General features: G+C 38.7%; 1 long non-coding RNA gene across 1 annotated transcript; it reads right to left on the bottom strand.

The window, feature by feature from the left end:
• Positions 1-3881: 3881 nt before the first annotated feature.
• LOC125084279 (uncharacterized) lies at positions 3882-26799 on the bottom strand. Its single transcript, XR_007122584.1, has 4 exons — positions 26671-26799; positions 25191-25266; positions 23322-23389; positions 3882-4240 (listed from the first exon to the last, which is right to left on the bottom strand). It is a non-coding gene; the product is annotated as an uncharacterized LOC125084279 (long non-coding RNA).
• Between the last annotated feature and the right edge of the window lie 560 nt (positions 26800-27359).

The following is a 27359-nucleotide window of genomic DNA, read 5'->3' as shown; positions in this document are numbered from 1 at the left end:
TACTTCATCTTTGATCCTGACATATCTTTTAGGCTTTCTATTTCATTATTTACCAAATACATTTCTAAAGGCCCAAGAAACCAGCCTTTCCTGTGGCTGCCGTCCACTGCTCTCACCCCTCGACATGTGCTTATGACCTCCCGACTTTCTAGGATGCTGCGCTATACCCACATGCGGGGATGCTGGGGGACTCTCCTAATTGACTGCTCAAGGAACTTCTCTTGGTCTGGAACTCAGTTACTGACACTCTGACTGACACCAAGCATGAAAATCCCATTACTCTGGTTGTAAAAAACCTTCACTGGCTACCTGTACAGTACAGGATTATGTGTAAAGTCCTCGTTATTAACTTACAAGTCCTTAAATTGACTTGGTTTTGAATACCTCAGAGACATTCTGGAACCATACATCCCTGTCATCTTCTTTGGTCTCAGTCAATTGGATTAGTTCTTTTTGGCTGAAGACATTGAGCTACAGGGCATTTTTAATGTTTGCTCTCTACTTATGGAATTTATTAACCATGGAGGCCAGGCTGTCTTACTCTCTGTCAAGCTTTCAGTTGAAATTTAAGAGGTACTCTTTCCAGATTGCTGATTTGGTTAAATAAGCCATAAATTGACCCACTGTTGTTTAGTTTTTGAATCATTGTTCTTTGGTATTTTTATGTATCTGCTCCAAGAGTTTGTTTGACATGTCTTAGTTAAATTTCACATTATTCCACTTTATATCTTTTTTTCCCCCACATCTTAACTTTAAACCCTGTCAAAGTGAATTTACTAATTAAATGCTTTGCATGACATATTACCTTTTTCCATTTGCTTTAGAAGGGTGTCACAAGGGCAATGAGATGTTATATGTGAAAGTACTTGGATTGTGAAGTATCCGGTATTATCTTCAATTATGTATGTGTATATGTCACCTTATTTCGGTTATTAATCAATCACTCCACTTTTATGGTGCTCCAAAATTGTCGAGTGGATGAATGATGCTAGACCCAAAGAGGGCAGAGGTATAGGTCTTATGGGATTTCTTTAGAAAATTTTAATCTAGCATCTTTTGATAAGGTATAAATATGTCTAAAATGAACTAATAATAAAATTTTAAATAGCAGGCCAAGAAAAGCAAGAAAAATATGAGACAGGATACTACACAATGAGTGGCCAAATATATTCCTCATATAATTGTAGTTCTATGATCTGTGAGGAGAGCGACACTCCTCAAGGTATGGTAGTGAGGAGCGAAGTCTGACTGAGAAGTGGGTTTACATTGGACCTGTGTGTGTGTGTGTGTGTGTGTGTGTGTGTGTAAATGGGCAGGCAAAGAAGAGGTGGGGAGGTCAGAAGGTATTACACAAAGATGGAATATAGCAGGAAAAAAAAAACCCCAGATGACTTATTTTTCTTTGAAGTTGGATGAGGGGCATCTAAATTCAACCCATTTGGCTGGAAGAGGATAATAAGAGATAAGTGGGATTGATTACAAATTTATCAAAATAAGATTTTCCACTTTCTTTTAATGAGGAAAAGATACTTTTTATTTTTTCTTAGGGTCTTAAGGTGTTTAGCGGGGACCAGAGTGATGGAGTAGGCAATGATGGGGAAGTTGGTAGAGTTCTTCAGGGAAGAGGAAAATAAAGCATAGTTGCTAGGGAACACCTGGGTGGCTCAGTCAGCTAAGCGTCCAGCTGGTGGTTTCAGCTCAGGTCACAATCTCCGGGACATGGGACTGAGCCCCGGGTCCAGCTTCATGCTGAGCATGGAGTCAGCTTGGATTCTCTTGTTCTCCTTCTTTTCCTCCCCCTGCTCGCAGGTGCGTGCTCTCTCTCTCTCTCTCAAATAAATAAATAAATTTTTAAAAAATTGAAAAAAATACTAATTTAAAAAAAAGAATCAGTTTCTGGTTGTATTTTTGTCCTGTTTGGCTTGTTTGAGGACTAGGTGGTGGGATTGGGGTGGTGGGTAAGGTCTACTATCCAGTGCTAGAACTTGATAGCTTATTTGAGAATTACTGCTCTAACCATTTTAAAATACAAAATATCCCATAAAGCTCTGCCGTAGTCTATGAACATTGTTTGGAAAGAAATGTGTTCTTGAGATGGCACAACAAGTCAGAGCCAATGCAATCCCACCGAGCCCAATTCCCTTCAACAAGTAGTTAATGGTCTCTGTGCTCTTGGTGTCATCCTTGTTGCAGCTGTCAAGAGGTGAAGGGAGGAGGAAGCAGAACTTGGAATCTACTTGGGAAGATGAGCCTTACACACGGGAAGCATTTAACCATCAGACAAGAATGAGGCTGCTTGTGTACCAAGATCAATACTGAGTATTGTTAGTTAGTATTGTCACCCTGTGAGCTCCCAGATTTCAGACAAGAATGGCGGAGGAAGAGAAAGGATTTATTTGGTGGGGGGGAGAAAGTCCTGGAGCTTGGTTTCAGGAGTGGAACCCTCGCTACTTGAAGTAATACTGGTAATGGACCAGCAATATCAGCATTACCTGGAAGCTGGATAAAAGTGAAGGACTTCGGGTCTCATCTTAGAGATCCTGAAGCAAAATCTGCATTTGAACAAGACTCCAGGTGATTGATATTTACATCGTAGTGTAGGAAACCCTGCGTTAGAAGACTCCAACCAGACAACGCAAGCATGAAAACATCAAACAAATGGACCACTGGGAGAAGAGATTAGGCCTGTGGGGAACCTGATTTGGTTAAATAAGCCATAAATTGACCCACTGTTGTTTAGTTTTTGAATCATTATTCTTTGGTATTTTTATGTATCTGCTCGAAGAGTTTGTTTGTAGCTGAGTTGTAGCTGAGAACTACAGTTGTAGCTGAGAACTCCTCAAATCCCGCCCTGCGGCAGATCTCCCAGACTTTAATGGACTTGCCTGGAGTATCCAAAGACAGGGTTGGCCTCATGTGCAAAGAAAGCGCGGCTAAATAGCTAACCCTTGGCTTGAAATATATTCCTGAGTTCTGACAGAAATGGAGAAATACTTGGAAGGTGGACACAGGCTTGGGAATGTGCAAGGACTGAAAATGCCCCCTTTAGCATGTCTAGTCCTACACACAAGTGCCTGTGGGGATGGATTTGAGCCATGGTTTTCAAAAGTTAAAAAAATTATACACAACGCCAAAAAAAAAAAAATGCCCACCTTCCTGTTTCTGTCATATAAGTTCATGCTTGTCTGGTTTGAATTAGAGTGGTTCATTATGGAGCAGGGGGAGAAGAGACGTTTTAATGGAATTGGCAAAACCCAAGCCACAATGCCAAACAGAATAGACTGGAAGTAGACAGCTACGGCCTGACTGTCTACATTTGAATAGGGTTTCTCAGGCCTAGGATTGAGAGCGCTTGAATGGCTATAGAGGCCACTTTTTAATTATTATAATCCTTTCTCCACTCCTTCCCTCCCTTCCTCACTCATAGCCTTCTCTCCCCTCCCCTCCCCCCTTCCTCCCTCGCTTCCTTCTTTCCTTCCTTTTCCCCTCGCTTCTTTCCTTCCTTTTCTTTCCTTCCTTTCTTCCCTCCTTCCTTTTCCTTCCTCCTCTCCCCTCTATCCCCTTTCTCTGAGATTTTTAAAATAATGTGGTTTCCATGCAAATCAAAACCAGTTGAAAGCCTGCCAAGGCCAAGATGTAATTGAAGCTGGCATTTAAGCCTTTGTGTCTCCTCTGTCTCCAGAGATATCATCATAAAATAAAAGACTTCATCAGGTAATGTTTTCTTCATTATTCAACATCACAATTCTGAAGCAAAGAAAGATAATTAGACATACGGTGCTGTCGACACATAGTTTATGAGGAGCTTCTAGTTAATTAGTTATGGTAAAAGGTTTTTATATAGTCATAATTACTTCATATTTCAGAGAAAAAGAAGCAAACATACACGTATTTTATTTTACCTGGTGACAAGTTTATCAAAGTGAGGCTGGTATTTTGATGATCCTTTGGCACCTTCTTCAGACTTCTCAGGATATAATGCAAAGTGTCATGAGGAGGTTTTAACAGCACAACTCTTGTTAACTTTAATGGGAACTACACATCTGAAATCCTTACACATCGTCTTGCTAGATTCTATAAGAAAATATCATCTTCTTGGTGTCCTGAATTTCCTTTGTCACTGATGAAAGGCTCACCTATGGAATTGCTCAGAGAGAGTTCTAGTAATTTTGTGGAAGATATGAGACAACCCATCTTCACGAGAATGCTTTTTTCTCTTCAAATTTCTGGTGGCCAGCCCCTAAGGGAGAAATGATGGCAAAAATAACATACTGGGATTTGTAGCATTCTACACTTTATTTGTTTAAAATAATTTCAATTTATGAAAGCAATCTCTTTTTTACACTGGCTGTTTCAGCTGAATGGGTCGTTCATCTCAATCTAAGAAATGAAGAGAATTTAAAAATAAGATCGATATTCTCGGTTTTTCCCTTCGTGTCTGTACCAGTTTGGATAACGTCTTGGCTGAGGGGAGGACTGGAAGAGCTCCGTCATGTCCGACACCCACCCGCATGTCCTGGAGCAGAGATTCTCTTCTCCAGTGATGCCCACTCCTGAGAGAAAAGTCATCAGTAGGAACCAGCCCTGATTGTTGATCTTCTGGGATGTCACACGACTGACCTGCCTCTGCTTGGGTATGCAGTCAAGGTGTATTCAACCACAGGACTAGAACGCAATATTCTTCCCTCTCAGTCCAGTGTTTTATTTTTTAGAGCAGAAGGCAGAAACCTGAGGTCTGTGCTTAAGAGGTCCCATGGACTAATCTCTACAGCACAGTACAATGTGCTAGTGTTGTTTTAGCCCAGCTGGGGCTGCTGGCTATCCTGTCCCGACGATAATGGCAGGTTCATGCCTCCCTCTGCTCTTGCCGGAGTATTTGATGGCACAACACTTTTAGATAGATATGTGGGCATGATACTATGATAGATATTATCTATAGATAGATAGATAGATAGATAGATATGTGGGCATGACAATGGTTGTCTTGACTGGTTAGCGATGCTGGCACTGTGTCACATACTACATGTAATTTTTTTTTCCCCTTGAGGCCTTGCCACCTTTTAGGTCAAGGTCATTGGTCTTTCCAAGCTGCAGTTCCCTCATCTGTAAGAGGAGGGTAAAAACAGGATGAAGACAGATAACAAACATCAGAACATTAGCACAATGCCAGGCACACAGTAAATGCTTGGTAAATGTGAGCCGTTGTTATTTGTATTCTGAGAATAACTCCGAGTTAGGTACTGTTATTAGCCCCACTGTATCAATGATAAAACTGAGAGTTACAGAGGTGAAGTTACACAGCTAGTACGTTGTGAAGCTAGGGTTGAAACCCGGCTCCCAACTGCAAGCTATTAGCCTCATCGGAAACAAATGTGACAACCCTGAATCGTCACCCTCTCTTGACTGTCCCCTTCATCTTCCATTCTGGTTGACAAGATCTAAACAAGATCTAAAGCTTCTGGTTCTTGGGACTTGGCACCTGACTGGCTTTTGTGTGGATCTGGAGGGCCTAGGAGCCTGGTGTGAGTATCCTAGTATTGCTTGCTTCAACTTACCAGGATGTCAGAGCCTCCCAAATTATTCGTGTATTTAAAGAATGGGTGGGCACGGATTGCATGGAGCACTGGGTGTTGTACAAAAACAATGAATACTGTTATGCTGAAAATAAATAAAAAAAAAGATTAATAAAAAAAAATAAAGAATGGGTGGGAGGAAGGTGAGGGGGAGGGCGCTGGAGGAGGACCCAACTAGAACTTCCCCCACATCCTTGTTCTCTTAGCGCAGCTGAGCAGTCTTTTGTGTTGGATGACAAGGCTCTTACTGGTCTGGTTTTCCCCCATAATCCTCTCAGTGTGATTTCTGTCTTAATGTCATTCTCTGGGATGCTACCATACCTTTCTTGGATCAATGAGGAAGGGACTCCTCATTTCCCTAGCCAGTCTCAGCATTTGGCACCTCACAGTCTCTTCCACTTTTTCAAGTGGACCAAAAAAAGAGAATGGATCTTTAGCCTAGGTTTCAAGGGAACTCGATGCAATTCTAGAATGTGCTAATATATATGAAGGTTTCTCTTTAGATAGGTATCTCATTAATAAGCTACAGTTTTCATAGCCAAACCGAAGGAAATCTATTTAGAGAGACTAAATAAATTATATTCCATCTGGGGCATATCCAGAGGCTAAATAGTGACATCAAATAGTTTACTGTGTTGTCATGAGTGGAATTCATGTCCTGCATCCCTATTATACCCTGAATCTAGACATGTGAGTTATACCCCAGATACGGAGTTATGACACAGAATTATATCTTAGTAAAGAAGAGCCATCCTCAGTCTCATTTCCTTGAGGTAATTAAGGCAATAGTTATGATTTCTATGTATTTTTAGGATTTGGGGAATATTTTAGTTATGACTCTAATCACTAATAATTGTCCTATCATCTAGGAAAGAAATATAGCTTTAGAATGATAAAATAATGCTTGGAAATACCCTCTCTATTGTCTCTTCTTAAAGGAATAAAAGATAAAAGTGTATCCTTGGTATATCCAAGGATGAGTGGTTTCTACAATTTGTGGTATTTCAGGTCTAATCATCATCTTTAGCTTATTTACGTAGAATACTATAATATTTAAAATTCTCTCTCTCTCTCTCTTTTTATTAGAGAGGGAGAGAAAGAAACTCTTAAGCAGGCTCCATGCTGGGCTCCATCTCACGACCTTGAGATCATGACTCAAGCCAAAATCAAGAGTTGGCTGCTTAACCAACTGAGCCACCCAGGCAACCCGATATTTAAAATTCTTGAATAAAGAATACTCAGCTGTGTTAATTAATTCTCAATTAATTATGGTAATTTATACTAATTATTAATGTAATTACAAAATTGAAGATTAACCTGGAAATTTGGAAGAGCAATGTTTCTGTTAACTACACAGGAATAAATTACATAGGCAAGAGCCCACGCAGGGTTCTTTTTATTTTGTTTGGCCAGTTCAATGTCTTCGACCTCCAGTATAATCTGGCAACATCTGATTTTCGCATCTAATCCACTGACAAGATGTGGAATCAACCCTACCCTCCATTTCATCACCACATGTGTCCTTTGTCTTCAACATTCCTGATATTTTCAAAACTGTTACTAACAATGACAAGATTATGTCGAGCTACAAAGGGAAAAATAAGACTAGGTCCTGTCCTAGAGCATTTTGTCCATGTCTGCCAAGGCCATAGGAAAGCCACAGAATTGCTGTATCTGTTGACTATTTAAGGGAATTGAGAAAGTAGCAGTCTTCTTTGCTGAACCCAGTGTAAAGACTCTACAGACATACTCCCTGGGACAGTGCCTTAAATGGCAGAGACTGCTTTCTTGCTAAGGAAACAGATAGATGTATGGGAAAACTACAGTGGGTTCCCAAGTAATAGCAAGGATTAGGTTGCTTGAGATGATAAGCAGTATCATTCATTAACCATTAGTAAGAAACAGGGGTAATTAGCCCTGATTCAATTTATTGCTGTACTTTGAGAAATAATGTTATTTACAGAGCTGAAGGGTTTATATTTTTCCATGATTTACTGGCATTGATTCATTTGGTTCAGTTGGAATCAGTGTGTGTGTGTGTGTGTGTGTGTGTGTACCTGAGAGAGGGAGAAAGAGAAAGAGAAAGGGGGAATTCCCCTGTGCCAGGTTCTAGATCATGAATACATAAAGATGAAAAAGTAAAACTTCAGCCTCCAAGAAGTCCTCATTCAAGCAGAGGTGAGGGCCCACAGTTTTCTCAGTAGAAAATTATAGCTTAGGGGCGCCTGGGTGGCTCAGTGGGTTAAGCCGCTGCCTTCGGCTCAGGTCATGATCTCAGGGTCCTGGGATCGAGCCCCGCATCGGGCTCTCTGCTCGGCAGGGAGCCTGCTTCCTCCTCTCTCTCTACCTGCCTCTCTGCCTGCCTCTCTGCCTGCTTGTGATCTCTCTCTGTCAAATAAATAAATAAAAATCTTAAAAAAAAAAAAAAGAAAATTATAGCTTAAAGAACACAAGTTATCAGCAAGGGGGAAAAAAGACCACTTTGAGAATATGACTCATTGAGCAACAATTTCCAACTCAGTTCATATGTTGACCTAACCTTGACTCACAGACAGAAGGATTTTGAGGTTTGCATATGGTGGAATAATTCATCTCGTTCCTAAGCAGTAAAGAAAGGGTCATCTTTGCTTCTTTCGCCTCTAGGCTCAAAGAGAAGTATTTCCCTGAGAGCTGATAGTGGAGAATCCGTTGGAATTTGGTGTAATCTTTATTTCCCCTCCAAAAGGTTTGCTGCCTTATGTTAGGTCCTAAAACTACTTTTAACTCCTAATAAAACTCTATTTCTTCTTCCAAGGTGGAACACCCAGGGCTCTGGAATGTTGTGCAGAATAACCAAAAAGAAAAAAAAAATGCTTCTAAAGTCTTTTGAACGTCCAAAATGAAATTTGCCACATTAAAGCCAAGAATTACTATTAATGACAAGAATTGGCAACACGCTAAGAACAAAGGAAAGCTCTAAGCACTTGTCATTCATCTCATGCTTTTTTCTTTAAGAGCAAAACCTATCTTGTTGTAAATTGTTAGTTGTAAATTACTTCTTTAAAATATTAGGACTGTTCATTTGAGTAAACCATGAGGTAGATTTTTGCCTGTAATTTCAAAAGCCGGCAAATGAGCTATAATTCATTTGCTATTAACATCCAAATAAAAACTATAAGCCATAAGAAGAAAATGAGTCATGGTTGCATCACAAGAATTAACTTCAGAGCTACATTAAGGAATGAAATATTAGTTTCAGTACATTGGGATTAACTATTATTTGCAACTCAACCACTGGTAGCACTCTATTTTATGATAGAAAGCACAGAATCACATGATTAATCCTGACCTGGTATCGATTTTTTTAAAAAAGATTTATTTATTTACTTGAGAGATTGAGAGGGAGTGAGTGCTAGCAGGGGGAGGCACAGAGGGAGAGGGACAGAAAATCTCAAGCAGACTCTACACTGAGTGCGGAGCCCTCCATGGGGCTCGATCTTAGGACCCTGAGATCATGACCTGATCCAAAACCAAGAGTCAGATGTTTAACCATCTGCGTCACCCAGGTACCTCCTGACTTGGTATCTTTCAACATTAGTCTAGATTAGTGTCTCCCAGCCCTAGTTTGTTCTACTGCAAGGCATTTCCAACAACCTCAAGGGATGATATAAAATTGTTCCAACTTGCCAAAGCAAAATTAATTTTAATTCACATTAATATTAAAAATTAATATATATCACATGGCAGATGAAGGGAAAGAACATTCTAGGAAGTCAAACTCATAACTTAGCAAAAGATTCCAACTCTTTAGTTCACTTAAGTGAGGATTTAGATAACACGTTTTAAGCCACAGATTCTCTGGAAGGAAGAATATAGTTCTGGAAACCAAGAAAAACATGACTGAGTTTTAAGTCCTCAAATTGCATTTTGAGCTGTCTTGATGAAACGCTTTTCTTTACATGAGCTAAATCTAGTTCCAAAAACGTTTACGCACATCCTTGCTCACTCTTAGTTTTGGTAAGGACAGTGCTTTCCTCCGCGCTTCATGGATTATAAAACACTCCCGTATACAGTATCTCAGCTGCTGAGTAATGCTGGGAAGCAGTCTGGCCACAGAGAGGAAAAATGAAAAGACTCTCTCCATGAAAGATCTTCACTGAACTACATCTCAAATAGACTAAGATTACACTTCCCTACTGAGTGTTCATATCCACCATGATGCACTTGGGAAGTTGGGAAAAGGGAAGGTTGTTACTTTCTGTTACTTCTTCAGCTCCAACACCACATGCAGAAGCTAAGTGATCTGTAAACTTGGCCTCACTGTTCTTCTCTGAGATAAACTGAGGGAGGAGCGGTCAGGAGTCAGTGGTAGAGGGGATAAAAGGAAAGAAATGATTGCTTCACTATAAACCGGAACTTAAAGCAGTTTGGTAATGATAATTGGAGAAACTGGGTGGGCAGTGGAGTGGACCCCACAGAAAGCTCAGATTGGAGCATTTTGAAATTAACACCTATGGATGAAGCACCCAAGACCCAAAAAGAAATCCAGGAAGAGATTCACTCTTTTAAAAAGACGAGTTCTCACACACAAATTTAAAACACAGATGTGCTTGTTACAACACTTACAGTGTGGAAGAATATTTTTTAAATCAAAATTTCATCCCCATTTGTGATGATATGGGCTCATCTCATATTCTAGTTTTACAACTTATTCAGAGGAAGGTAATTAGAAATGATACCTAGACATTTTTAATATTTTGAGTACAGATATCATTTTTCTGTATATTTAAAGTTAAGTGAATTTACTGAGGGCATCATTATAAGAAATTGAACACGAAGGAAGCTATTAAGAATTTGGGAACCTCGGTTCTCATAAGAAGTGTTAAATGTACCTACTGAAGAACTATACCAGACATGTATTTAACTCATAGAGCCTAGTATTGTTAAATGCAAAGCAGGATGGATATGATTTTTAATGCTATTAGGCTAGCCTCTAAATTTCTTCCTGCAGGTGGCAGACAAAGAAAAGCATAAATGGATTCTGAAGGGATTTCAGGTCCTTGTATGATGGTCAAGAGTCATAGAGCTTAACTCTTCTTAGTTGGTTCAGTAACAATTGATCATTCAACAACTTTTTGAAAACTCTTTAGCAGTTTATAGCCTTGGCCTTCAAGAAGTCACAGTTCAGTGGATACAAAGAGATAAAAACAAGTAAAGTTAACAAGATTTAGTAAGGGCTTCTGAAGAGAGATGGACGCAAGACCCTAGAAGGTCTTAGAAGGGAGTGAAGATCTCTTTGCTATTGAGGTGGGAAAGCTGTCTCGTGGAAGGTAGCATTTGCACTCCCAAAGGGGAAGCAGGAATTACCACATTTAAGAGAAGGTGGCTCAGGGCAGAAGGAAGAGCAAAATGAAAAGAAATGGGGGTATGAAAAGGTGTTCAGGGAGGAGGGAGATGGCTAGAGCCCCCGGACATAGAGCATATGGCATACAAGTGGGGGAAAGGGCAGCTGTATGAAATGGCAGCAGGGTAGATAAAGAAGGGCTAAAATTTTAGGGAAAAATAAAAAAAGCATTGACAGCACAAAAACCTTCAGAAAACCAGTGTTGGATTTGACCTTCATTTTAGCCTTGTGCTTGTTCCTAATTCTGAACCTCCTAGTAGGTACTTTATTCAAGAGAACATCAAGCTGATGATAAAAATCAGCAGGAAAACATGTTTTTCTCTCTAGAAAAATGCTTTAGTTTATTTGCTGGAACACACTTCTTTTATATTAAACTCATGATTGTTATTTTCATATTTGAAATTATTTACCAAAAAAAAAAAACCTAGAAAGGATTTATACCTTGATTATTAAGAATTGCCAGATTCTCACAATTCTATTGGAAAATTAAAAAGACTTCAAGTATATGAATTTAATGAAACCACAATCCACCTTTATAACTGAATACTTATAAATGAGACCAAATTTTCACCTCCTGTGTTTCCTCTGGCTATAATCTTCCCAAGTATACTAAAAAGCTGCTGGGAAGTATGCCTATCATGAAAATTGCTCAATTTTCAAAATGATCTATGAATCATAATGGGAGTCTTGGTAGTTAAGTGTCTACAATAACATAAAAATGCCTCCCAGCCCTTTAACAGGTGGTAGAAAAAAGTCAGAAGTGACTCTTACAATGGTCTTTTTTTCATCCTTTTAAATGCCAGCATATCAGACAGTATTAGGAGAAATAAAAAAAAAATAGAGCATGACTATAATAAGATATATAAGCTTACAGTATAATAATGATAAGAGAGATAGGCCTTGTACGGTGGGGCCAGACTGCCTGGCTTAAAATCCTGGATCTATCCTTTCCCAGCTGTGCAATCTTGAGCAAGTTACTTAACCTCTCTGTGCATCAGTTGCGATATATATATATATATATATATGGCATCAATAGTAGCTACTGCATAGGGTTATTATGAATGTTCTGAGGATCTTCTCTTTGCCTCCCCTGATCCTCTTCTGACCCTTCTCCATCCTGCTTCTGGACCCCTGGAGGCTGAGTCATAAAGTTGGAAACATTGAGCTCTTTCCCCTCTGGTTTTCTGTCCCGTTTGGCTGATGGGAGGCAGGAGGAACATGAGGCTGGGGTTTTCTTCTTGTTCCCTCCCTGCCAGGTTGCTAGGATTGTCTGCCACCTGCCCACGGGGGTCGGAGGTGGGGGCCCCTCTCTGGGTCTCTCTAACCGTGCTCTCTGCTTGCGCCTTCAGGCAGGCCTAGGGGTGGAGAGGCTCCCTGCTGCTGTGAGCTAGTGCAGCAGGCTGCACAATCCGGGCTGCATTTTTCTAAATCCCACTCACACCTTTGTAAATATTCCTTTTGTTCAATTCACTTTGATTTACCCCATTTGAGTGTGCCATCTGTTTCCTGCCAGGATCCTGCCTAATAGAGTGAGTTCCCCTTTGTAAAGCACTTAAGATAATAGCTGGCCCAGGATAAGCACTATATAAGTATTTGATAGATAAATAAAATAAATGAGATTTAGAAACTTTTTTTTTTTGTAGTCAATTTAAGCATATCTTTCTGTGGCCTCTGTCATACAAAGCAAAATCTTCAGAAACATTCTCCCACAAGCAACACTGTTCCCTTCGGGAGACTTTCTGTGCATCATGTCACCATCGTTTTATTTCTAATCATGTTTGTAGTGCTTTGGTTTAAAAAATCCTAAGTAAAATATTATTAAGGTTTTTAATTCCATACAAGCCTATGGGGAATTTATATAACAATACTCATTATAATCATTACCTATAGTTATGTCCCTTTTTTTTTTAATACTCTTTGTGGTGTCTTCTCTATATACCTTTTATTCCATGTACAATATTATCTCCTTTGATGCTTTTAAAACAAGTTGAATTTCTATGCCATTGGTTAAATGTAACACCATTCCCTGGTTTCTAGAATTCCAAGTGTATTTCTTATAAACAATAGGCTCTTGGTTACTTCTTTGTGTGAAAGATACAAGGTTTTGTATACTGGATTCCACTTTCCCCTCCTTTTTTTCCCCTTTCTTTTCTTTTTTTTTTTTTTTTTTTTTTTTAGAGAAAAAGCCGGTGGGGGTGGGAGGGACAGAGGGAGAAGAAGAAGGGGAGAGAGAGAGAGACTCTCAAGCATGCTTTCCACTGAGATCAGAGCCCGCCCGACGCAGGCTCCACCGGAAGACCCCGAGATCATGACCCGAGCCAAAATCAAGAGTCAGATGCTTAACCGACTGAGCTTCCCAGGTGCCCCATCCCCTCCTTCATTTCTTAAATCTAAGGTTCCAAATGTTCTAGAATATGTATCTATTTTGTGCATTGCTACTTTTTTTTAAGTCACTTGAACCAGATAGCAGAAACAGCCTCCTTGTTTGAGCTCGTATTTACTTCTTAGTGAACAGTGGTTGTCTCAGATTCATCTCAGCAGTAACATCTCCATTCAATTTTTTTTTTTTTAATTCTAACTCAGATCCTAATATTATGGAGTATGGCCTCCAGCAAGCTGCAGAAGAGTCTGAAACTTTGTGATCTGAGAATATCCTTCCTTTGGCTTTTATATCTGAGTGAAAACTTGACCAAGGGGCCCAAATCTTTTTCTAACTGTTCTCTAGATGTTACTCTGGCGTCTTGCAATACTTGCTGCAGTCGAGAAATAGGAAGGTAGTCTGGCTTTTACCAATTTGAAATTAAGCAAAGTTGCTGTCTAGAAGACTGCCATATAAAAATCAATTGTGTTTTTCTACTCCAGCAGCAAACATTTGAAAAAATATGTAATCTTATTTTTTTTTAAAGATTTTATTTATTTATTTGACAGACAGAGATTACAAGCAGACAGAGAGGTAGGCGGGGGAGAGGGGAGCAGGCTCCCTGCTGAGCAGAGAGCCCAATGATGTGGGGCTCGATCCCAGGACCCTGGAATCATGACCTGAGCCAAAGGCAAAGGCTTTACCCCACTGAGCCACCCAGGTTCCCTGTAATCTTATTTTTAAAAGATATGATTGACAAAGCAACTAAATGCATAAGATATCTAGGAATAAATTGATCAAAAGTTATTTGAAACTTCACAGAATTTTTTGTTACAGTTACAGAGGTCCTGCTCTAGCGGCTTCAGTATCCCCTGGGATCTTGTTAGCAATGCAAATATTTGGACCCCATTATAGACATTTACTGAGCTCTCCAGGAAATTCTGATGCACAAGTTGTCACTTGTGCAACACTTTGAAGACCACTGTTCTAGAGCAACTCTCAAGCGTGCGAATACGAATTTACATACAAGAATGTTCCCAGAAGCATGGTTTGGTAATAGCAAAAAACTATAACAATCCAAATAGTCATAGAAGAGAGAAGGGAAAAGTGAAGTGCAATGTGTTTCTAGAATACTCTGGAGAAAGGAAAGTGAATGAACAACAGGGAGGTTCATCCACTTGAATGAATATCAGAAAACACAACGTTGAGTTAAAAATGTAAGTTGAAGAAGAAAGCATACAGTGCAATACAATTTATTAGAATTCAAAAGCATGCAAAATTAATCTATATATTGCCTAACAGTAAGTGCGCTTATCTTAGAAAGTCAAGGTGTTGATAAAACTCAATATAGTCATTACTACTGGGAATGTGTATAGAGAAATACATTCAAAGAGGGGCGGCGGATGGTGGAGCATTTGGTAAGGTTTTATTTCCTAAATGAAGTGGAGAGTATGCAAAGGTTTGCCACATTATTTTGAAATTTTTCTTGATATACGAAAACTTTCAAAATAAATCTGAAATAACAATTATATTACATTTTAAAAGGAATCCAAGCCTTATCTTTCTCTTTGAAAGTGGAAAAATCTGGTATCTTAATTATAAGTGGGTACGAGAATATTTCTTATTTTATGACTTAATTGTTTTTTTAATTGGGGATAGTTTTACTCTTGTGTGACTTTGCTTATCTTTTGGGCCTTTACTATTGTTTGATCTGCAAACGTCTATTTTTCACACTGTTGGGGTCTCCATGTTAGGATCCTTTCCATATCAGTCATCTTTTCTTGAATTTTTCTTTTCTATCATATTCCAGATATATTTATCTTTTGTATTTTTGTTCTACTTTCTAGCCTCATCCCTCTCATAAGAATTTTCAACTTATTTACAACTAGATTTGATCTGTTTGAATTTTAACATGAAAAAAAAAATCTATGGCAGACATTAGTTTTACTTCTAAGCGAGGGATTTTTAACTGAGACCCATGAAACATCTGAAATCACATACAAAACTCATGCTTATGATTTTATTTTTTTAAACCGGGGAGAAAATCTAGAATTTTATTGGATTTCTTAAAGTGGACTGTGACAGAAAAATGTTTGATTCTAAGAACTACTCTGTTCTTTTAATGCTGAAGAAAATTTGTCTCATCATTTTTCTGTTAATTTCTACTTGTTCACTCCCTCACATTTTCCTTCCTTATATTTAAAAATTTTCCTTATTGACAAGAATCTTGTTTTATTTTGCAGTTACCCTAACAAAGTATCACAGATTAATTTCTTGGTTTAGATTTTGATTAATATCCAGATATTTTTGTTCCACTGAGAAAAAGAAAAATTAAAGGCTAAAAATTTAATTCCTGACCATAGTTACTGTGAATCAGGCTGGGATTTCAGGTGCATGATAAGATATCAAATGTTCTTCATTGTTATCATACAAAATGACATTAAGTGAATACAGAAGTATTTGTTTGAAAGGAAGAGGTTATTTCCAGTTGCCAGAATTTTGGGAAATGTGTTGGAGAGGCTGACATTCACTCTGAGCCTGCAGATGGGTAGGGATAGGAGAAAAAAGTGCTCTAGGATTTAAAAAATATTAAAAAAAAGGCAGCATAGCAAAGACAAGACTATCAATAAAGTATGCAAGAATGTCAAGCCTTTCAAGGAACCAACTTTTGGCCTTATTAACTTCCTATATTGTTTGTATGTGTGTTGTTTTTTTAAATTTCACTAATTTCTGCTCTTTCACTCCCTCTTATTTTTCTAATTAATTTGGGCTTACTTTGCTCTTATTTTTATAGCCCAAAACATAGGCCATTAATCTTATTTTTATCCTTTTTTTTTCTATTTAAAGCATTTCAAGCTATAAATTTCCTTGCAAGCACTGCTTTAGTTACAGCCCACAAATTTTGATGTGTTATATTTTCACTATCATTCAATTTAAAATATCTCACTATAATTCGGTTTAAAATATTTTCTAATTCCCTGTATGTTTCTTATATTCCCTATATTTTCTTCTTTAATCTATGAATTACATACTGTGTTACTTAATTCTAAAATATCAGATGGAAGTGATCTAGATGTATTTTCGCTATTGATTTTTAATTTAATTTCATTGTGGTCGGAATACATGCACTATCTTCAAATTTTTTTATATTGATTTGGACTTGCATAATCCACATATGGTCTGCTTACTGAATTTTGTATACACGCTTGAAAAATTGTGCATTGTGCTAATATTGGGGATAATATTCTGTAACCATCAATTAGGTCAAGATGGTTGATAATGTTATTTCAATTACCTATATTTTTATTAATTTTTAAAAAGATTTTATTTATTTGAGAGGGAGAGAGAGAGAGAATGAGAGGAGAGAGGTCAGTGGGAGAAGCAGACTCTGCTGAGCAGGGAGCCTGATGTGGGACTCCATCCCAGGAATCCAGGATCATGTCCTGAGCCGAAGGCAGTCACTTAACCAACTGAGCCACCCAGGTGTCCTATTTTTATTAATTTTTTAAATCAGTTTTTAAAAATGAATTATTGAGAAAAGAGGGTTAAAATTTCCAACTATGATTGTGGATTTGTCTATTTTCCCCTTTAACTTGTTAATTTTTTTTAAAAAAATATATTTTGAAACTCTATTATAAGACACACATATGTTGACAATGATTAGGTCTTCCTGACTTAATATATATATATGTATATGTATATATATATACATATATATATAATCTATAATTTAATATATACATTCATATGTAATATATCTGAAATCTAAAACTATATTTTAGAATACACCCGTATTCCCATGGCATTTGTCATATATATTACATCTACATATACCAAATTTCCTTTAAATTTTTCTTTTTTTTTTTAAGATTTATTTCTTTATTTGGGAGAAGGGGGTGAGGGGCAGAGGGAGAGGGAGAAAATCTCAAGCAAGTACCCCACTGAGTGCAGAGCCTGATGCAGGGATTGATCTCAAAATCCTGAGATCATGACCTGAGCTGAAATGTTTTGGATGATATCCAAGAAATTGTGAATGATACATTGCAGAGCCTCTGGATTCTGTTGTGTTCCTCTGAAGAGCACCGATTTTTTTTTTTTTGTTTTAAAGGAATCAGCTGTCTTAACTGACCTCACATTCCAAATTGTCTCCCTTGTATTTAGCAGCAACAGAAATCTCTGTTCCTTTTGCCTTAGCAGGGCTGGCTGCTTGCACTCATGGTTGGGGTGTCAGCAATGATTTGTGTAGAGTTTATACTCACAACACATTGTCTCCCTTCTTTGGATCTCTTCTTTGCACTATTCCCCCTCACTTTCCAGTTACTAGAATTACCTTGAACTCTATCTCCTGGCTGATCATGCCAGTGAGACAACAGGGTTTCTATCCAAATTTTAGTCACTTCTATTTGGCACAGTTTGAGTCTTGCTTTCTGGTAAAAACAAACAAACAGACAAACAAATAAAAAAAGGAACAATGGGAAACTTTGCCCATTGTCTTGCCATCTTCCAAATGCAGACTGTACTCCTGCATTTCCATGCTTGGTTGCTCTCTAGTGCCTTTAGACAGCTGCTTTTATATTTTGTCCAGATTTATAGCTGTTATGTGCAGGAGGATTACCAGAAACCAGAAGCCCATTCCATTTCTTTGAGTTTGCTTGTATCTCATGGGTTATTTCTTTTTATTATTATTTATCACTTTTCCCTCTGGGCCCCAGGGCAGCTCTTCTGGTGCCCAAAGTCTCACAGTCTTTCCTGAAACGGTTCCAAAAGGACTCATCTTTTGAGTTCCAGAGGCTCAAATCCAATTCAAGGGCCAGGCAGGGGATGAGGATAAGCTATCAATGACCTTGTCTTAGACCATACTTCAGCATAGACTATAAACCTAGAGCTGTTTATTCAACTCAGCAAATATATACTGAGTGTCTGTAAGGTGCAGGGTTCTGTTTTTGACCTTTTGGATACATTGATAAACAAAACAGTCAAATAACCTTACCCTTGGGGGAATAAGATTACGAACAGGGACACAGACAATAAGCAATAGACATAATAAATAAGCAGGATAGTATGTTAGCAGGTGGTAAGTGGCCACCCCACTTCTCATCCTTAAGTAGTTTTGGCTCTTGGGAATCACAATCATTTCAACATCTTCATTTCCCTTAACTTTATGGACTTGTTTGAGCTGTTTGCCCAGAACTCAGAATTAGGCGGTGAGCCCTGAAGGGAAAGCACTGGGAGCCAGCTCCTGCAATGATTCCCTTTCACCACTGGGTGGGAAAAAAGGAAAGGAGCCAGGGAGTGATTGCAAAGGGACAGATGGCAAAGGAAGAACAATTGTTCAATAATGGCTAAATTCCACCTAATCTCACTCTCCATGAGATGGCTCTTTTACCTTTAGGGCAAAGGTCACACAATCAGGTGAAATAGTTTTATCAGAGGGTGGTTGTTTGGTGTCTAGAAACTGAGAAAGAATTGGGTTTTTTTGGCACTGGAATTTGTATGTGTGTGTATGTGTATGTATGTATATGTATTTTATTTTCATTAATACCTATTTTTTCTATTTTTACATATATGTAATAGATACATGTATATGTGCATATGTGTTCTACTTGCACTAGTACCTAAATGTATATATATTATATATTCATATGTGTGTACATTTTATACATATATAATCTATATGTTATATATAATGTATAATAGTATATAATATATATATTATATCATATTATGTCATAGGCCTTCAATAAGCCACTTTTAAAATCTTTTTGGGATATCATGCTCCATGAATGGTGATTTTACCCATATATTCACCATCACCATCATCGTTGCTCACATTTAATAAGCTTACTGTGTTACAGGTCCTACATTATATTTGGATATGTAATGCAATAACCCTATAAAGTAGATGCTTTCATTATTCCCATTTTATAGATAAGGAAGCTGAGGTGTAAAGAGGTTAACTCACCCAAGTTGGGAATAGGATTTTTTTTTTAAAGATTTATTTATTTGAAAGAGTGCATGCACATGTGTTCATGCAAGCTGGGGGAGACGGAGAGAGAGTGAGAATCTCAAGCAGACTCCTTGCTGAGCATAGAGCCCAATGTGGGGATCGATCTCCCAAGCCTGAGATCATGACTTAAGTGGAAACCAAGAATCAGACACTTAACTGACTGAGCCACCCAGTTGTCCCAGGAATAAGGATTTTGTCAGTTTTGACTGACAAAGCCATTTTTTCTAACCAGAGTCATTAAACTTTCTCTGAAAAGGCCACGTAGCAAATATTTTAGGTTTTGTGGGCCATACAGCCTGTGTTGCTACTGCTCAACTCTGCTATTGCAGTGTGAAAGCAGACACAAGAAATAAACATATGGGTATGACTCTCTTCTGATAAACTTAATAAAATTGGGATTTGGGCAGGATTTGGCTTACAGGCCATAGTTGACCTGTCCCTACTCTTAATCACAAGGCTTCACTGCCTTTGTGATGGCAAAGATTTAGATGAAAACCAGAAGTTCTTCCTCTCTCCTTCTTCACTATGGTGTTCATCAAAGTCATGTTGCTTGACGACTCTGGGCCTCAATCCCTTGGTTCTTTGCAGAAAGAGAAAAATTTGACTGATGATGTGGCTCTGAAATCTATATTCTGGGTTTTCAAGAACTGAGCTCAGCTACAAGGAGTGGCTAGAGCCACCCAGAGCCAATGGGTGGAGAAGTCAGAAATTCTGACATTTGGGGAATTTTAAATGTTAGTGTGTATCAGGTGAGATGTTAGGCACTTGGCAAGGCTTCTTTCACTAACAATACCCATTTGTGGGTAAGTGTGGTATTCTGTGGTGGAGGAGGAGAACACTTGGTTGTTAAAACACAGATGGTTACAGGCAAGGGTCTCTCAGGACAATACCTTGCCTGGGAACCTGGCAGGTCTAGAAACACGATATCATTAGTATGTGCGGGGATGACAAAGTCAGCCACTAAATGAATAGGACATTAAATGAATAGGCCATTTGCTTGATGAATAGGCTGAGCTGTCAATTTATTCACTTATCTGGGAGTATCTGTACTCAATGGGGAGAAAAGTTGATTCAACAATCACTTCTTAAATACCCAACATGGGCAAAGCCTCAGGAACAGAGGTAGGAAAGAGGATCTGGCTTTTGCCTAAATGAATTTTCTGACTGGTCATGCATGCCTCTCAAGGATGTGAGGAGTGTGGGGTGGAGATGGGTCAAGGGCCATCTGAAAGTGGGTTGGACCCAATATGGACCTACTCTTTGAAGAACACTCATCTAGAGTCTATGTATAGGATGGAAAGGACCCTAAACTGATTACCTAGGAGACCATCAACCCTTGCTCAGCCGCAGCTCCTTTGGAGACCTTGGACGATAATAATAGCAGCTCATATATACTGAGCACTCACAATGCACCTGGTACTGTGTGCTAAGTACTTTACACACATGACCTTACAACCAAATCTGAATTCCCAAGTGCATGGTAGAGGCTTCTCATGATGCAGCCCCAACATAAGGTTCCATTTTTTTCTCCACTCCATGCACCCTTATCTGAAGCCATAACACATTACTTTATATGGCTTTTATTTCCAGCTTTACCTCGCATAATCTTTTCCACCTGGATTGCCTTTTCCAACTCAGTCTATCAGAATGCTGGCCATCCTTCCAGGCCTAGCTTTCATGTTAACCCTTCCTTGAAAATTTTCTTTGGGAAGGATCTCTCTTATAAACACCAACGAAACTTTGTCCCTCATTCAATAGCATTTAAATGCCTTTAAAAACCCCATATTAATGTTCTCAGTTCTGATTACAAAAATAAGACATAGCTCAATGTAAATAACTCAAAGAATAATGGCAAATTTTTTTATAAACACATTACAATCTTCTTATGGTTTTAAGTTCCTTAGGGACAAGGACTGTGTTTTAGTCATCTTTATATTTCCTCAGAATCTTTCAGAATGCCTACCCCAGGCTTGATTCATAGTAAGAACAAAGTATGTGTTTATTTGAGCAATTACTCCTATGCTTAGGACTTTAATAGCTAAACCAAGAGCTGATTTTCAAAACTTAGGTGAGATTTATGGTCAATGATGTTATTAACATGTCTTTATTCCTAATATTACAATACTTCTTCAAAAAATTTGCTAATAAAATCATTTTGCTGCTAGATTCACGATATGTCTGTGCTTTCTTGGAGCATGGGCCAAATCCATCTCTGATCATCTGTTATTGCTAGAAATTCTATTGCCTCTATCTTCAGACCACTTTTGAGATGAATTATTTAATTCATGCTGAGAACATTTCAGTACTTTGGGTTGTTCACCTTTCAAAGTTCTTCAGGTATCTGTGAGAATTTGTGAGTGAAAATATTCTTGGGTTATAGGTCTTAACTTCATTGAAAATTGACTGCACATTTTTATCATTAAATCATGAGCATCACAGATGACTTTCACATTTCTGCTGAAGGCATGTTTCTTATTAGGCTAAAGCTTTTCAGTCTGTACAATTAATGGTTCATAGCACACTAGGGAACATTTATTAATTTTCATTTTCCTTGCTTTTTGAAGGTTATGGGGGTTATGGGTTCTAAGTTGGAGTTACTGAAATTTTAAAAGGTATAAATAGGTAAATATTATGGTTGCTGGAAAAGTGAGACTTTTTTCTTTTAAGCATGTGATTAATATGACTAATAAAAATGTCATCAACTTTCCCTGCCAGAGTCACACAGTTAGAAAGATATTTTGTATATATGAGTGTGGTTTGGTTTCCATATCTAACAGGATATTTTAAGAGAATGCTTAAGATAAGAAAATTACTTTTAAATACAATTTTTTTTTTTAATTTGACAGAGAGAAATCACAAGTAGGCAGAGAGGCAGGCAGAGAGAGAGGAGGAAGCAGGATCCCCACTGAGCAGACAGCCCCATATGGGGCTTGAACCCAGGACCTGGGATCATGACCTGAGCTGAAGGCAGTGGCTCAACCCACTGAGCCACCCAGGCGCCCCAAGAAAATTACTTTTAAAAGTAGGTCCTTGGGGCGCCTGAGTGGCTCAGTGGGTTAAGCCGCTGCCTTCGGCTCAGGTCATGATCTCAGGGTCCTGGGATCGAGTCCCGCATCGGGCTCTCTGCTCGGCAGGGAGCCTGCTTCCCTCTCTCTCTCTCTCTCTGCCTGCCTCTCTGTCTACTTGTGATCTCTCTCTGTCAAATAAATAAATAAAATCTTAAAAAAAAAAAGTAGGTCCTTGATGCTTTGTTGGTCTTATACAATAATACTAAATGTCATATAGCATCTCCCTATGCATTTACTAAAGATTTTTCCTGACTCCATTTGGCAGCTTATGTCAGCATGTGAGATGCAGGGAATATTTCCCTCTGGTCAGATGACTTGACATAAATACCATTCTTGTTGAAGGCTACAGTCCTGAAAGGCAGACCTCTCTCCCACACTTTTGTGGATAGATTACCGATTTTACGTTTCCATTTAGTTTCATTTGTGAGCGACTCCTAAGTAGATACTTCCTCCTACTTAGAGTTCATGATGTTGTTTATATATGGTAAAATATTTAATTTGGGCATATGTCAAACAGTAGTTTTTAAATACTTTTAGTGAAATTTGATTTATATGCCACACAGTTTGCCCATCTAAAGTGCACAACCCACTGGTTTTTAGTCAATTCACAGACTTGTGCAATTTTAAAACATTTTCCTCACCGCAAAAAGAAATCCTGTGTTCACTGCCAGTCACTCCTTCTTTCCCCCACCTCACCTGAACCCTAGGCAACCACTAATCTATTTTCTCTCTCCGTAGATTATGTAGCACTTTTTGGAACAACTTGTAATTATCTAAAAATGTTGGTTATTTTGAGACATTATTAAAGCTCGTACAGTCAACGCAATCCTCAGCTAATGGCATTTTTCTTTGTCTTCTTATCTTTATCTTTAAAATGAAGCATCTGTCTGGTTTGAGGTGATTTCAGATCTGCTGGTATTATTAAGTTTACCTGCGCTGCCCTTCCTCTAGGCTGGTGCTGTAGACCTCCACGTCTCTGTCTACACCAATGTAGAAATGCTAAGTTAGAAAAAAATGGTAAATAGTTAAATGGTCAGCATGAAGCACAATCAGAGAAGAATATCTCAATTTACCATATTTTTCTTCCTTTCCATTCTTCAGTCCCTCCCCAACACACACACACACACACACACACACACACACACACGTGAGTAGCCATGGTCACATATGGTGGAAGACGCTAGTGGCTTTATTCAATGACAACACGAAGTAGTAATATACGTCCAGTATTGATATATTCTTATGCATGCTATAAAAATAACATGTGTATTTTGACTGCATATACATATGGTCTATTTCCAAATCATAGTGGGAGTCACATTCTCTAGAGGTTGGAAGTGCTAACACAGAAAGCAGAAATGTATAAAATTCAATTCTAAGTCGATGCTTGTTTCTACTGATTTTATTCATGGCATTATCAGAAAACCTGGAGGGCATTCATCTACTTACTCATTCTTGCAACACATATTTATTGACTAAAGACAATGTAAAGTACATAGGCAGGGCCCCAGGTAATAAGGGATGCCTAAAAATCAGCTTTCTTGGGAAGTGTTGCCCAACCTCAGCACATAAAAGGGGGAGCTGTCTTCTTAGAAGGAAAGAGCTCAAAGAATCATGCATCTCTTCCTTTTTTCCTTGAAAAACTGCTGCCTATATTTTTCAGGAAAATTCAACATAATTGGTGTATACCCATCTTTTTAGGTGAATTAGGCCTTAACTGACAGATAACCCATTTTGTTCTAAAATTCAACAAACTCTTGGAAAATCTTACTCCATACAATCTTTTGAATACGTCATTTGCCTTTTATATTTGATGGCCTTAAGCAAAAAAAAGTTATAAAAAGGTATTAATGCAAGGAGATAATAAAGCTGCATTCTATAAATCTGTAGCAGCTTACAGTAATCATTAAAGCATGCAAAAGTCTTTCATCTATTCAAAAATATGCAGTGCACAGAATGTCTGCTAAGGTGCATGACAAGTCAGAGTTAAATATATATTAATAAATGAATTAGCTTCATAAATAATAGCCATAATGACATTTTAGGAGACAATAAGTCTGAGGATTGTCAGAAAACGGTTGATGTATGAGCTTCACGTCTCAGTGATTCTTCAAAATGAATAGGCTTTGCGAGATAGTTCAGACCCGCGACCAGCCTATTTCCTTGAATAATTTACTTGTTGTCAATTTGTACAGCCACATTACACATGCAAATTGTGCTGCCTGTGCAAACAGCACTTGGAGATGATAAAAACAAATTTACGAAGGCTATAGAAGAAGGATTTATTTCACTTTCTCACCCAGGTCAAGCAATACATGTATCTGACGATTGCGTGTACCCAATTTTGTTGTAATTATATCAGCAAATTATTCCTTATAATCTTATTATTTTTAGCAGTCTCCTTGTGCTTGGGATAATTAGCTTTCTTCACTCAGTGTAAAAACAATTCAACTTGCCAGCCAGGCAGGGCATAGCTCCATTATCTGTTTTGGGTTTAAATTTATTCCCTATATTCTTGGACACTTTGTGTAAATTAAAAATTTCATAGTCCCTAATACTGTACACGCTGTTCATTCAGTGATGAATTAAGGCCCCTAAACCTCTCCGTTTGCTATTAGATATCTCACCCACTTTATATGTTAATCTGTGCTAATGAATTCCACAACCCCTAGCCACAGCGAGATGACTAAAATTATTACCACTTACAGAGATATGCCTTTTTCATTTAAAGTTCAATTCAAATTGCTCCCATAAACAGTCTGCCACACAAAGATACCTCCTATAAAGGAGAGTTACTTACCTATAAGTAGAGTTCTCTGAAGGTAGTATTATCTTGGGATGCACATTCCTAGGTCACGTGCCCTCAGGTCTCTGGCCTTGGTGGGAGGGGGAGAGAATTCATAGCTGATAGGTAAGACTTTCTTTCCTCGGGGCACTTCATTAGCTCTGAGGCCTATATTCCTGAGGGCTCTTTGTGCCACACCCCTCCACACAACCAATCCCTTCTTAGCAGAACACGCCCCAAGTGAAGCAGTAGGGCTGTCTAACTACCAAAAGAGAGTCATGGCACTGGTTGCCTGCCATCAATAGTTGCTGATAGTCAAGAAGCACATTTCCTCTGTTCACAGATGACACCTATAAACTCCTGTTTCCGGTAATCAGGGAAAAAAATCTCGTTTTTCTGGACAGATAATACGAAGTTTAAAATCTGTATTTCCTTTTTATATAAACAACATTTTTGTTGCAGAAATAACACATTTTTATTATGGAAGAATTAGAAAGTGTAAACCAAAAGAATAAAAATCGCCCATGCACCTACCCATGGTCCCACCACCCGGTGCCAACCACAGCTAGCGTCCATGTCTATTTTTATAGTCGAGTTTAATACTTATGTACCCTCAAGTTGGCAACAAAACCACTAGTCTCTTCGCGTTTTCTCTTCAACCCATTCCAATCAGAGGTTCTAGGACATTTGCCTCTGTCTCTGACTTAACCCATTTTAAGAACGTTATTTGTTGTCTTCCTGTGAAGTTGAGTGGTTCCTAGAGTTTCAGGTGCTGAGCCCTCTGCCTCCTCCACCCCTTTTCCCTCAACAAACCTTCAAGCAAGTTCTCATCCGGCTTTAGCTCTCAGGTGCGGTTGGTGATTACCACCTTCCAAAAGAGCCGTACATGAACAGTACAACAAGGCACAGGGGTGTCAGGCACCATCTGAAGTTGGTTCTTGTGCCTGATGGCGCCATATTTTGTATGCATGAGTGTCCTATTGGTATGGGTACTGTCCCTCATTCATGGCTGCCTTTGCGCTTGAGCCTCATGGCAGTTGAGGAAACTGGTACTGTTATTCCTGTTTCATAGATGAGAGTATCTAAGGTCCAAGAGGTGAAGCAACCTGCCTGTGAGAAAACAATTAGTGCCCAGGTTTATGTGACTTCAGAGCAAAGCATGCTTCCTTTCCATTCTTGCCCTTAATTGTCTCCAGTGGCCCTGGGACTTAGGGTGCCTGGTGTGTTTTCAGCATCTCTCCCTAAAGACAGATCATTTCCAAAGGTAAGTCTTTGGAAGTCTTTTTGGTTAGAAATTCAGAGCTTCATACATTACTTTATTTTGAGGTTCCTTAATTATTGATTACCTCGAGAGGACTATTTACATAAAGCAAATGCAGTGTTTTGCTTCAGGGGAGTTTATGAGTCTCCCTTTTATAGTATCCTCTGCTTAAAAGTCAAAACAACTGCTTGAGGATGAGATTTTTTTTTAGTCCATGGTCAAGAAAATACTCACAGTTTAACTTAATTCAATATCACACCTGGATGTAGCATAGTTAGATCTGAACCTTCCTCATTCTGTTTGCTCTTCTCTTTTTGCCACTGGGTCGCTCACAGCATGACGCACCCAAGCAGTTAAGATGGCATATCACATGTGACCTTTGGTGTGGGAGGAGCGTCCACCTAGAAGAACAATGTGACGTGTCACTTAAAATTGTGAAACCGTCTCATGAATGCTAGATTGGGCAGCCTGCCGCTGACCTGAGTTAGTGTTTGACGGAGCCAGATGGACTGATCCTAACATTTCATCTCACACTAAGCGTCATATGTTCTTTAGTTAATAAAACCCAAATGCGGGGCACCTGGGTGGCTCAGTGGGTTAAGCCTCTGCCTTCGGCTCAGGTCATGATCCCAGGGTCCTGGGATCGAGCCCCACATCGGGCTCTCTGCTCTGCAGGGAGCCTGCTTCCTCCTCTCTCTCTCTCTGCCTGCCTCTCTGCCTACTTGTGATCTCTGTCTGTCAAATAAATAAATAAAATCTTTAAAAAAAAAAAACAGAAATCTTGCCAATCCGTTCTTAATCTTTAAAAAAAAAAAAACCCAAATGCACTAAAAAACAAAAACAAAAACAAAAACAAAAAAACCCAACAACAACAACAACAACAAAACCCCCAAAAAACAAAAAAACAAAAACAAAAACAAAAA

Source organism: Lutra lutra, chromosome 14, assembly GCF_902655055.1.
Source record: "Lutra lutra chromosome 14, mLutLut1.2, whole genome shotgun sequence".
In the NCBI taxonomy this organism is placed as follows: Eukaryota; Metazoa; Chordata; class Mammalia; order Carnivora; family Mustelidae; genus Lutra; species Lutra lutra.
The sequence above is the reverse complement of the archived record's forward strand: the minus strand, read 5'-3'. Positions and strand labels throughout refer to the sequence as shown.